The sequence below is a fragment of the Pongo abelii genome, chromosome 6, assembly GCF_028885655.2.
Source record: "Pongo abelii isolate AG06213 chromosome 6, NHGRI_mPonAbe1-v2.0_pri, whole genome shotgun sequence".
In the NCBI taxonomy this organism is placed as follows: Eukaryota; Metazoa; Chordata; class Mammalia; order Primates; family Hominidae; genus Pongo; species Pongo abelii.
In genome coordinates this window covers 120,313,364-120,325,929 of record NC_071991.2, presented here as the reverse complement: position 1 = coordinate 120,325,929, position 12,566 = coordinate 120,313,364, and positions in this window count along the sequence as shown.

The window sequence follows — 12,566 nt, the reverse complement described above, 5'->3', positions numbered from 1 at the left end:
TACTGCCCAAGGTAATTTATAGATTCAATGCCATCCCCATCAAGCTACCAATGACTTTCTTCACAGAATTGGAAAAAAACTACTTTAAAGTTCATATGGAACCAAAAAAGAGCCCGCATCGCCATGTCAATCCTAAGCCAAAAGAACAAAGCTGGAGGCATCACGCTACCTGATTTCAAACTATACTACAAGGCTACAGTAACCAAAACAGCATGGTACTGGTACCAAAACAGAGATATAGATCAATGGAACAGAACAGAGCCCTCAGAAATAATGCCGCATATCTACAACTATCTGATCTTTGACAAACCTGAGAAAAACAAGCAATGGGGAAAAGATTCCCTATTTAATAAATGGTGCTGGGAAAACTGGCTAGCCATATGTAGGAAGCTGAAACTGAATCCCTTCCTTGCACCTTTTACAAAAATTAATTCGAGATGGATTAAAGACTTAAACGTTAGACCTAAAACCATAAAAACCCTAGAAGAAAACCTAAGCATTACCATTCAGGACATAGGCATGGGCAAGGACTTCATGTTTAAAACACCAAAAGCAATGGCAACAAAAGCCAAAATTGACAAATGGGATCTAATTAAACTAAAGAGCTTCTGCACAGCAAAAGAAACTACCATCATAGTAAACAGGCAACCTACAAAATGGGAGAAAATTGTCGCAACCTACTCATCTGACAAAGGGCTAATATCCAGAATCTACAATGAACTCCAACAAATTTACAAGAAAAAACAAACAACTCCATCAAAAAGTGGGTGAAGGATATGAACAGACATTTCTCAAAAGAAGACATTTATGCAGCCAAAAGACACATGAAAAAATGCTCATCATTACTGGCCATCAGAGAAATGCAAATCAAAACCACAATGAAATACCATCTCACACCAGTTAGAATGGCAATCATTAAAAAGTCAGGAAACAACAGGTGCTGGAGAGGATGTGGAGAAATAGGAACACTTTTCCACTGTTGGTGGGACTGTAAACTAGTTCAACCATTGTGGAAGTCAGTGTGGCGATTCCTCAGGGATCTAGAACAAGAAATACCATTTGACCCAGCCATCCCATTACTGGGTATACACCCAAAGGACTATAAATCATGCTGCTATAAAGAGACATGCACACGTATGTTTATTGCGGCACTATTCACAATAGCAAAGACTTGGAACCAACCCAAATGTCCAACAATGATAGACTGGATTAAGAAAATGTGGCACATATACACCATGGAATACTATGCAGCCATAAAAAATGATGAGTTCACGTCCTTTGTAGGGACATGGATGAAATTGGAGATCATCATTCTCAGTAAACTATCGCCAAGGACAAAAAACCAAACACCGCATGTTCTCACTCATAGATGGAAATTGAACAATGAGAACACATGGACACAGGAAGGGGAACATCACACTCTGGGGACTGTTGTGGGGTAGGGGGGAGGGGGGAGGGATAGCATTAGGAGATATACCTAATGCTAAATGGCGAGTTAATGGGTGCAGCACACCAGCATGGCACATGTATACGTATGTAACTAACCTGCACATTATGCACATGTACCCTAAAAGTATAATAATAAAAAAAGAACAAAAAAAATGCTCAACATCACTAATCATTAGAGAAATGCAAATCAAAACCACAATGAGATACCCTCTCACACCAGTCAGAATGGCTGTTATTAAAAAGTCAAAAAATAACAGATGCTTGCAAGGTTGTGGGGAAATGGTATGCTTGTATGCTGCCGGTGGGAATGTAAATCAGTTCAGTCATTGTGGAAAGCAGTTTGGCGGTTTCTCAGAGAATTCAAAGCAGAATTACTACCATTCCACCCAGAAATTCCATTTAGGGGTATATACCCAAAGGAATATAAGTTGTTCTATCATAAAGACACGTGCATGTGTATGCTTATCATGGCACTATTCACAATAGCAAAGACATGGAATCAATCTAAATGCCCATCAACAGTAGACTGAATAAAGAAAATGTGGAACATGCACCTGTTGGAATACTATGCAGTCATAAAAAAGAATGAGATCCTTTCCTTTGCAGTAACATGGACGGAGCTGGAGGCCATTATCCTAAGTGAACTAACACAGGAACAGAAAATCAAATACCACGTGTTCTCACTTATAAGTGGGAGCTAAACATCAAGTACATATGGACACAAAGAAGGGAACAACAGACACTAGGGCCTACTTGTGGGTGAAGGGAGGGAAGAAGGTGAGGATTGAAAAACTGCCTATCAGGTACTATGCGTGTCAACTGGGTGGTGAAATAATCTGTACAACAAACCCCTGTGATATGCAATTTACCTATACACCAAACCTGCACATGCACCCCTGAACCTAAAATAAAAGTTTACTAAAAAAAAAAAAATGCTGAGCCTTCACATTCACTCTATTTCCTTTTTTCTCACTTTGACTTGAGTTGTGGAGCATTTTAAAGGAGGATAGTGTGGGTCAGGCAGGAACCTGGAGATCCTGGTCTGGATAGTGATTCCTCAGAAACCCTGTTCATGCTACTATGGGAATAAAACTGCATTTATAAACTATTAAGTGACTAGCTATTACATCTAAGCTATGCATCCTTACTCCTCATTGTGTAGGAGGGTACTTTCTCCTGTTTACCTAGATGCAAATAAAAAATAAATAAGCTGATGAATCATACCCAAAATAACAGATCAATCATGAAAACCCAGGAAGGGCTATTGAAACTGGCATGCTGTATGTTTTAACATAATTTGATTGAATCACATATATATGATAATATTTAAATTAATTTGCATCTTTTTGCACCCTATATCTTTCTCCAGGAGGAGACTAAAGGTAGGTATAAGAGATTAAATTTCAAATATCCATATGTATGAAAAAAGGAGAGAATGCAAAACAAGTGAAAATTTATGCTGACTGGTAGTCAAAATATGTTACTAGTTTGATATAGTTTCCAAGGACTATATGATCTGTTAATAGAAATGTAGTATTTATAAGCAAATGAAAGATTGCAAATTACAGGTGGGAAATCTTTTCTTCAGAATTTTATTAGATGTTATACAAAATCTTTGCTTCTACTAACATAATAAAAAGCATTTTTTTATTTTCACCACGTATATTTTCTAACAAAACTACACAGAAACTCTTAGAGTCTAAAAACAATAAAAAAGATTTCACATTTTAGAGACTTATTTTTATGCTTCTTTTTGTTACACCTCATACTTACTTTTAAAGAGATTTTTGGCAGAAGAATGGGTATTTCAACAATTTCAATAACTTGCATCACATTCTTAAATACTTGCAGGTCATAGGCTACAACAGCAAAGAGCAGAGGCTCTAAGCCCGAATACCCCCACCTGTACTAGCTGCGCAGCTGCTTCTTCATTGGTAATATAGAGTTAATGACGGTACCTATCTCATAAGATGATTTGAAAGTTAAGTGAAAATACTTATAAAGTAATTAAAAGAGTCGCTGGCACATAGTAAAGCATTCCTTTTGTTAGATTTTATTATTTTTGATGTGCTGTTTTATTTACACAGAGTAATGAAGATTTCTGTCTCTTCCAGGCAAGTCAAATGGACAATGATTAATCATGACTGGATAGGTTGAATACTGGTTCTGCATTGAGCATATAAAATATTAAATGTGTGCTTTGTTCTTAAATCTTTGAGTTGTGATAATGAGGCAGGCAACCACTTATATAAAAATAGCCTAGAGAAAATGACTATAAAGAAAATCTAGCATGGCAAGCTTTTTCCACAAAATAGGAAATACCTTAATCCATCAAATGAGCAAATCCAAGTTGGGGAGAAAACTGAGAAAATACATTTTTTTTCTCAAGGTAGGCAAATATCAAAACTCACGTGGCATCTTAATCATTATTTCTCTTTAATAATAAAAAAGAATTGCTAAATATTCAGCGAATCCCAGAAAAAAACATAAAGTCTTCCATATCTTAAGCTCATTCTACTCAAGGCTAAAACAAGGGGAAATAATTGCATGCCTAAAAACATAAAAAAATGAAAACTCATCTGTCACAAATAGATCTCATTTCATACAGCAGTTATTAGTGGTATGTCAACAAACAAGTATTCTCTAGACAAGTAGAACTAAGTGATAATTAATAGGAAGTTATTCCCTTATTCTTCCTTTGATTGACATAAGACTTAAGACTATGGTTAACTGAACACTTTATTTTTGCTGAAAATGTCTTTCCCTAGTAAGTTTACTACATAATCTCCTGTTCCTCCCCTAAATCACTCAAAAAAGATTTAGGTAACCATATGTATCTGACGTATTTTCTTACTTCTATTATGCTAGCATCTATACACATTTTAGACTTTTAATTACAGTTGTAATCTCTAACCTGCAACTGGGATTCTCTATGTATTCCCTCCTGCCACATAGTATAAATGCAGCCTTACAGCCTCCTAATTATCAGAGTCAATTACTCTAGTCATGATGATGATGCCTCAGCTGTTGGTTCTCAACACAAGCAGTGCAAAGTGCCCTATTGGTAGCTATATATTATAGTTCAATGGGACCCTGATCAGTCCCTTTGCAAAAACATGCCCTTATTGGGATTCAGCACTCCAACCCTGAAGAACCCAGAGTTGCAGGTATATGAAGCACAGAATCTCCAGTAGATTTTTGGAAATAATATTAAGTGAGATCACTCCTGCTTTGGCTTCCACATCCATATATTCTTCCTATTTGTGCAATTATGTCATAGAGAAGTCTCTAATTTCATGTATATACTACATCCCAAAGGATGGCATTCCATCCTTTTAAATTCTTGTCTCTGAGCTGACTCTGCCACTCTATCTTTAGAAGTCTATATTTTCTAGATGTTGTGATATGTGATCAGTGGATCCCATGGTCATTGGTCCATTTCTATACCACCTTTGCTGTGATGTGAAACCTCCCACTTGATTTAAATCTGTACTCTACAGATTCTGTACATGTGGATCAGGCATTCCATTGTTTCCTACCAGAAAGCTTTGTTATTCCTTTCTTTTTTTCCTCTATACTCAATGCACCCTGTTTCTCTGGCTAGTTTTAAGAGTTTCCCTTTATCACTGATTTTAAGAAATTTGATTATAATATAATTTGGTATAATTATCTTCATGTTTCTTGTGTTTAAGGTTCATTGTGTTTCTTAGACCCATGAGTTTATAATTTTCACAAAATTTGTAAATTTTTTCTACTATTTTTTAAGTGGATTTTATGTTTTAGAGCAGTTTTAGTTTCACAGGAAAATTTAACAGAAATTAGAGTTCTCCTATACCTCCTGTCCCCAAACATGCACAGCTTTCCCCATTATCAACATCCTGCACCAGAGCAATACATTTGTTACAATTCATTAATTTACATTAACACATGATTATTACCCCAAATCCATAGGTTACATTAGATTCACTCTTGACATTGCATGTTCTATGGGTTTTAACAAATGCATAATAACACATATCTAGCATTATAGTATCATACATAACAGTTTCACTGCCCTAAAAATCTTCTGTGCTCTCTAGCCCCTGGTACACACTGATCTTCTTATTGTCTCTATAGTTTTCCTTTTCCAAAAGGTCATATAGTTGGAATCACAGTGTATAGCCTTTTCAGATGGGTTTCTTTCACATAGAAATATGCATTTAGGGCTTCTTCATGTCTTTTTTGGTTTGATAGCTCATTTCCTTTTAGTACTGAATAATATTTCATTGTATGGATGTACCACAATTTATTTATTCATTTACCAACTAAATAGACAATTATTTTTTTAAATATCTTAAATTTATTTTCTGTTCCTTCCCCTCATCTTATCTCCTTCAAGTACTCTAATAATATATACATTAGACTACTTGAATTTGCTCTACAGTTTTGTTCCCTTTTTTCTCAGCTCTTATTTACTCTGAGTCTTGTTTTGGATAGTTTCCATTGTTATTTCCTCAAGTTTATTAATCTTCTCATCCATAGATCTAATCTGCTATTAATCCATCTACCTAATTTCTGTAGTTTCTTTCATGATTGATCTCTTTTCTTTTTTATCAGGCCTGTCATGTTCCCATCTAGATCTTGCTGGGATTTAACTTTTGTTATCGGCCTGCCACCCAGGCGAGGAGATGGGGCAGCTGCTGTGGGCTGCATTTGTTGCTTTTTGGGGAGGGTATTCTGTAGCATCTTTTAGCATGGAAGATGTGCTAGCTCTTACAGGTGGAATACCTTTGAAATTTCTGAGTGTTCGGTTGTGTCTGTATAGCCAAAAATTTTCAGAAGCAGACATTCAGATATCTTCTATCCCATGTTTAAGTATCCCAGGTTTTTCAACAAGGACCCTGACTTTATGCTAATAGACCTGCCTTGGTGAGACATTTAAATGGATTAGAGTCTCTGCAACACTAGCTATCAAAATTTCCTTTCATTGCTCAGTTATGTCTACTCTTTGTTCTTTCACTATAAGAGATAAGGGCCTTGTTGTAAACTGCCAAACATGCCTGTCTCTTACACTTAGCCTTCAACTGCTTATCAATGGCCCTCAGTTTCTTTTTATTTCTCTACAATTTAGTAGTAACTAACCAACTGTTTGTAGGTATTGTTCCTTTTGTATCTTTGAAATGACTGAATCATTCTAACTGCATGGACAGTTCATTCAACTGGGATGTTTTCCCAGGCCACCACTTGTGGAATCTTTAGCAGCTAGGCCACAAAATTGTGTGAGAGACTATTTCTGCACCAAACAGTACTCAGATTGAGGTCCTCTTTGCCTGATAGGATGAGTAAGTCCTAAACCCTAACCCCATCTTATCACCTGTTTTTTAGACCACTCCTGGTACTACTTGGAAGTACAGACTTCCAAGAAGCAGACATCAGGACAGTATTAGATGTGCAAGACGTTTATTAGAGAAAGTCATGCAAAACAAAAAGGGGAAGAAGCTATAAGAGGCAGAGATAGAATTCAGACTAAGATGTAAACCTGACATCTACAAAGAAGTGGAGGAAAAAGAGTAGGTAGAACAATTCTTGAACTACAGTTTTAAGAAAGTTTCACCAGGCTTGATAAGATTGTCCCAGAGCCAAACTCACACAATTGAGGAGTCTCCCATCTCCCAGGAATGGACCTGCATTAGTTCTCCTTCTACTCATTGTGCTTAGTTGCTAGGTGAGAGCAGCCCACGGGGAGAGTGGCTTTTGGTGCAAATGTGTTTGTGAATCTAGGATGGCAGAAGCTGAGGGCACTAGTCTATCAAGTTTCCAACAGCAGGGAATCTGACCAGCACATTTTCATAGGCAGAGCTGCCACCACTTCCTTGCTGACTAGTCTATGTAAATGCCTCCCTTTAGAGTTCTGCAAGACACAACCCCCCAGGCATCTCTGACCCCTGAATATCTATGGCACAAATTAATCTCTCTTTTCAACACTTCAAGTTTCATCCATTCCTCAATCTCACTTAGTGGGATCTCGCTTCCTACTGTACAGAGAAAATAGGCACAATAAGAAAAGAACTTCCACATGTTATCACCATGTGTATACGTCTTTTTCTTGCTATTAGGGGAAGAACAGGATTTTATATAACAAAGGCCAACTCCTTCTCTTGCCTACTTGAGGTCAAAGTCTCTCTCTCTCTCTCCTTGTCTCCCTTGCATCATCAGTCCCCCCACACTAGATCTAGATCACTTCCATCATATATAAATATGCTGTTGTTAATCTTTAAAAAAGTTTACCCCCTTTCTCTTCCAGGAACAAATCAATGTATCTGTTTCCCTATACTTTTTTCCATTTCCTATCCTTATATTCTCTCTTGAACCAATCAGACTATTATTCCATTCAGAGTACTGTTCCCACAATTCTTCCAAGACAGCTCTTCACATGGTGTATTAGTTATCTAGGGCTGTCTTATAAAGTACCACAGACTGGGTAATTCAAAAACAGAAACTTATTTTCTCATCACTCTGGAGGCTAAAAAAATCCAAAATCAACACATCAACAGGATAGGTTTCTTCTAAGGCCTCTCTCCTTGGCTTACAGATGCCCATATTTTTCTGATGTGTTTTTCAAATTTGGGTGCATGTTTGTGTCCCAATTTCCTCTTTTGATAAGGATACTAGTCATATTGGATTACGGGCCACCCTAATGAACCTATTTTAAGTTAGTTACCTCTTCAAAGAGCTTCTCTATAATATAATGCAGTTACATTCTGAGGTACTGGGTGGTTAGAGCCTCAGCACATGAATTTTGGGAAGCCATAATTCGGTCCATAACACGTGGTTGATTACCAATAACTTCCATGTTGCTAAAATCCAATGGTCAATTCTCAGGTGTCACCTTATTCATCAATCAACTACATTTCATATAGCTGATAACTCAGACCCTTGTGAAACATTCTTTTTTTTTTTTTCTGCCCTACTGGCCTTATTGGTCCCCTTTGCTGGTTCTTCATCAGCTTGAGCACTGAAGATTGAAGTATGCATGGGCTCAGTCCTCAGAATGCTTCTTTATCTACAGTCATTCACTAGGTGATACCATGTTATCCCACAACTTTAAAGAACATCTACATATGCAAAGGAGTCCCAAATTTATATCTTCAGCTCAAATCTTATCCTTGAACTATATACTCAACTTCCCACTCATCATTTCCAAAATAATATCTAAAATAGGTATATCTAATTTAACATCCACAAACTCCTCCTTTCCCTTCCCCAGAGCCCAGAAGAGAGCCAGAATCAAGATATTAATCAGATGCTTGATAAATATTTGCTGAATGAATAAATGAACACAATTATAACTCGCATAGAATTTCTCTTTCTGGAGGAAATTATTAGACTTGTGAATTATTTTAAGACCAGCTAAATGGTGTTTGCTTCCTTTTCTAGTTTGTGAAATTGAAATAGCAAGAAGAAACAGGGCCCTCTTTGTTTCCAGTGACACTGCCTATATGGATCCTATCGTTAAACTTAGAATTTGTCTTTTATTGAAGATAACTTTTTGAAAATTGTGTCTCATATTTGCATTTTAGAATTTTCTCATTGTTTTCATGATAAGGCTTATATGGGTATGTTCTAATTCTTTCTAACCCTATTGACAAGCTTCTACCTAATGCACATTTCCTTGTCAAATTGTTGGAGTTTTTTTTGTTTTTTTTTGGAGAGGGGGTTGAGTGTTGTTTTTTATTATTGGCTTTAAGTCATGTCATGGGTGGGGTGACTTGATTTAAAAACATTGGGCCAGACGAGACATTCACCTGATAATTTTCAGCCTTCGAATTTTTGAGAAAAGAAGTGACATATTTATCAGGTATGACTTGATTAAAGATAGTTTACACTATTACACCCTTCTTTTCTGCTGTGAAATTATTAGTAGCTTCTTTTCTTCTGCTCTTTGTGTGTTTGGGTACTAAGGCTTGAGGAGTGGGGGATGGGTCTAGCAGGAAAATGGCAGGTGCATGGCATTTTTACCCTTAAGAAATGATCGCTTTCAAACTCCATTATTTCCAGGGGCATCATCCCAGCAGAGCCTTCCTTGCCTCTGCAAAGGGGTTGAGGCAGCCTGTGAAGGACTCTGAATAACTAGGGTGGCATAAAGGCGAGGAGGTTTGGGGACTCTTGTCCTTTCTCTTTCTCATTTCTTACTCTTTCCCTTTTCTTCATCTTTCTTTCTCTCCTTCTTGCTATTCTCATTTCCCCATTCCTTTTTACTCATGCATATCTTTTGGGTCACACCAGGGTATCCAATGCATCCAAGGCATCTGTGAGGGCTGGTACTCAGGGCTGATGAGATATTAACCTGGTAATTGAGAAGGAGCCCGATGATGACCAGGGGAAGGTTTCTCACTGCTCCTCAGCAGCCCAGCTCCCTCTCATTCATCTTTACCATGTATTATTAAGCAGGGATTTATTCAAAAACCTCTCTCTAAGGCAGTTGAGTTCTGAGAATGTCATATTTCCTTAAAATAAGAACAAGGATATTTTCACAGTGGGGAATCATTTTTTTTTTAATAACTCACTTCAGCCAGGCATGGTGGCTCACACCTGTAATCCCAGCACTTTGGGAGGCCAAGGCAGGCAGATCACTTGAGGTCAGGAGTTGGAGACTAGTCTGGACAACATGATAAAACCGTGTCTCTACTAAAAATACAAAAAAAATCCTGGGCGCATGCCTGTAACCCCAGCTTGATGGGAGTCTGAGGTAGGAGAATCGCTTGAACCTAGTAGGTGGAAGTTGCAGTGAGCTGAGATCATGTGACAGCATTCCAGCCTGGGCAACAGAGCCAGACTCCTTAAAAAAAATAAAAATAATTAAAAAATGAAAAACACCTCACTTCTTTTATGTTTGGTGGAATCTCAGCTTGGGCCCCTTGTGTCTTCCACTGGAGTCAGACAAATCTATTTATAACAAGAACCTCCTGAGGAATAGCCTGAATGTGCAAGAACTGAGTCATCCCAAGTCTAGAAGGAACCAAATGTTGTGTTTATATCCATGATTCTCAAACTTCATCAAGCATAAAAATCACCTGGAAGGCTGTTAAAATTCAGATTGTTGGGTCCAATCACCAAAACTTCTAATTCAGTATGTCTGAGATAGGACCCAGGAATTTGCACTTCTGTCCATTTTTTAGGTGATACTAATGCTGTTAATCCATGGAAACCACTGCTTTAGACTTTAAAAAAGAGAGATGTATCTGAGGTTATCATTCTGCCCTAACCCCTCCCAGCCTCACAGACTTGTAGTATATCCCTGGGAGAGAGAGGCAAAGTAAGTAAAACTTCTCTGAAGCTTGGGAGTGTGTTGAGCATTGGTAATCCTCTAACAGAATATAACCAGAAGAGGGAGGAAAGTTATTCTCTGCCACCTTCTCACAGATCACCAAAAGCTCTGCACTTTGAGTATTCAAAGGTTCCAGGCAATCATGGATAGTGCTTGGTAAAAATGATAAAAGCAGGGGCAATGCCCGTTGGGGTTACATACATCACTTGAATCTTAGATGCTTTGTTGGCAGTGGTGGTGGTTTTTCAGCTTGTTTTGGTCTGAATTTATCTAAGGCCTGTGGATGGCTTCATTTTAGTATTAAGTTACAGTTCTTGTATTTTCCATAATTTACAATCTGCCATTTGACTAGGTACCTGCTCCCAGGGTTTCAGTAATGCGTACATTCAATAAATTGGAGACTAAACAAATTAGTGCCATGATGCTTATTTAAAGTATGAGATAAAAGGCAAAGAAAAAAAATGACTTGCTTCAGGCCACATAGATTGGTGGCAAAATTAGAAATAGGAGAAAGGATGTTCTTTAACCTCATACTTGGACAACCTTGCCTTTTAGTTACTGTTAGATATTCTTTTAAAATGCAAATCATTTGGGAGTCATTGCCACATGAAAAAATATCAATTCTGATTGTTACTGAATGTCAGTAACACAGGAAAAAAATGTGTTTGGCTAATTGGAAAACATCTGAATCCACTGTTTTGTTTTGTTTTATAAATCTGTGATCGCTTTAACAAGGGTCAAAAGCACAACACTTCATGACAGGCCTGCGGGGGAAGGAGTTCCAATTTTCCGGAAGTGGGTGTAAAAAGGGGAAGGCAGATAAACAAAATGTGCTGTTCCTTCTGAGGTGAGGATGAAATAGTTTTTCCCACAGTCTTGAAGGATGGTTGCAATCTTCTTCCACAGAACAGAAATATGTACTGGGAAAAATGAGCCTGCGTCACAGGCTAAAAGAAGCTTCTCATACTATATGTAGAAGCAAGAGTAGATTTAATTACCTCTAAAGCTGAATTATCTCTGGATTTATGTAACATGGGGTGGCTAAAAGAGACATACAGAGTGTAAATTTTCATAGGATCTTTAGAGGAGAAGGCTTTGTTTAGAAGCCATGGTCCTTCTTTTGCATAATGTGCAGGCTCTAATGCTCTTAGATAATTAAAGCACACATGGAGTTGGTGAATGCTTTGAAAAGACTGAAGTACAGTACAGAGCATTAAATATTTCATTTGAAGCCACAGAAAAGGTGTAGCTTTTCTAGAATAATTAAGATATGCAATTTGGCGATGATATCAGAAGATTCTGATGCATCTTCACAAAATTGGAGTGAGATTCACATGCATGTATGAACTTAGGGATAAAATTGTATTTAAAGAGGGTCATCTTCATAGTATGGATTAAAAACAACAAAAAGACATTTTCCAGAGAATTTGACACCCCTGTGTTTCTTCCAACTGCTAAAATTACAAAAATAAGAACTCACTCTTCCCTAGTGATTATTTTCAAGGTAAAATTATATGTAGCAGGGTTTTTTTTTATTTTCACCACCCATGCAGGGTATTTTCTTCCACAAAGACGGCTCTAAAGCAGTGGATCTGAAACTGAGCCACCTTTTCAGGTAGAGAGAAAAAGGAACACTTATACACTGTTGGTGGGAGTATAAATTAGTTCAACCATTATGGAAGACAGTGTGGTGATTACACAAAGACCTAAAGACAGAAATATCATTCAACCCAGCAATCCTATTACTGGGCATATTCCCAAAGGATTATAAATAATTCTATTATGAAGACAGATGTACATGTGTGTTTAC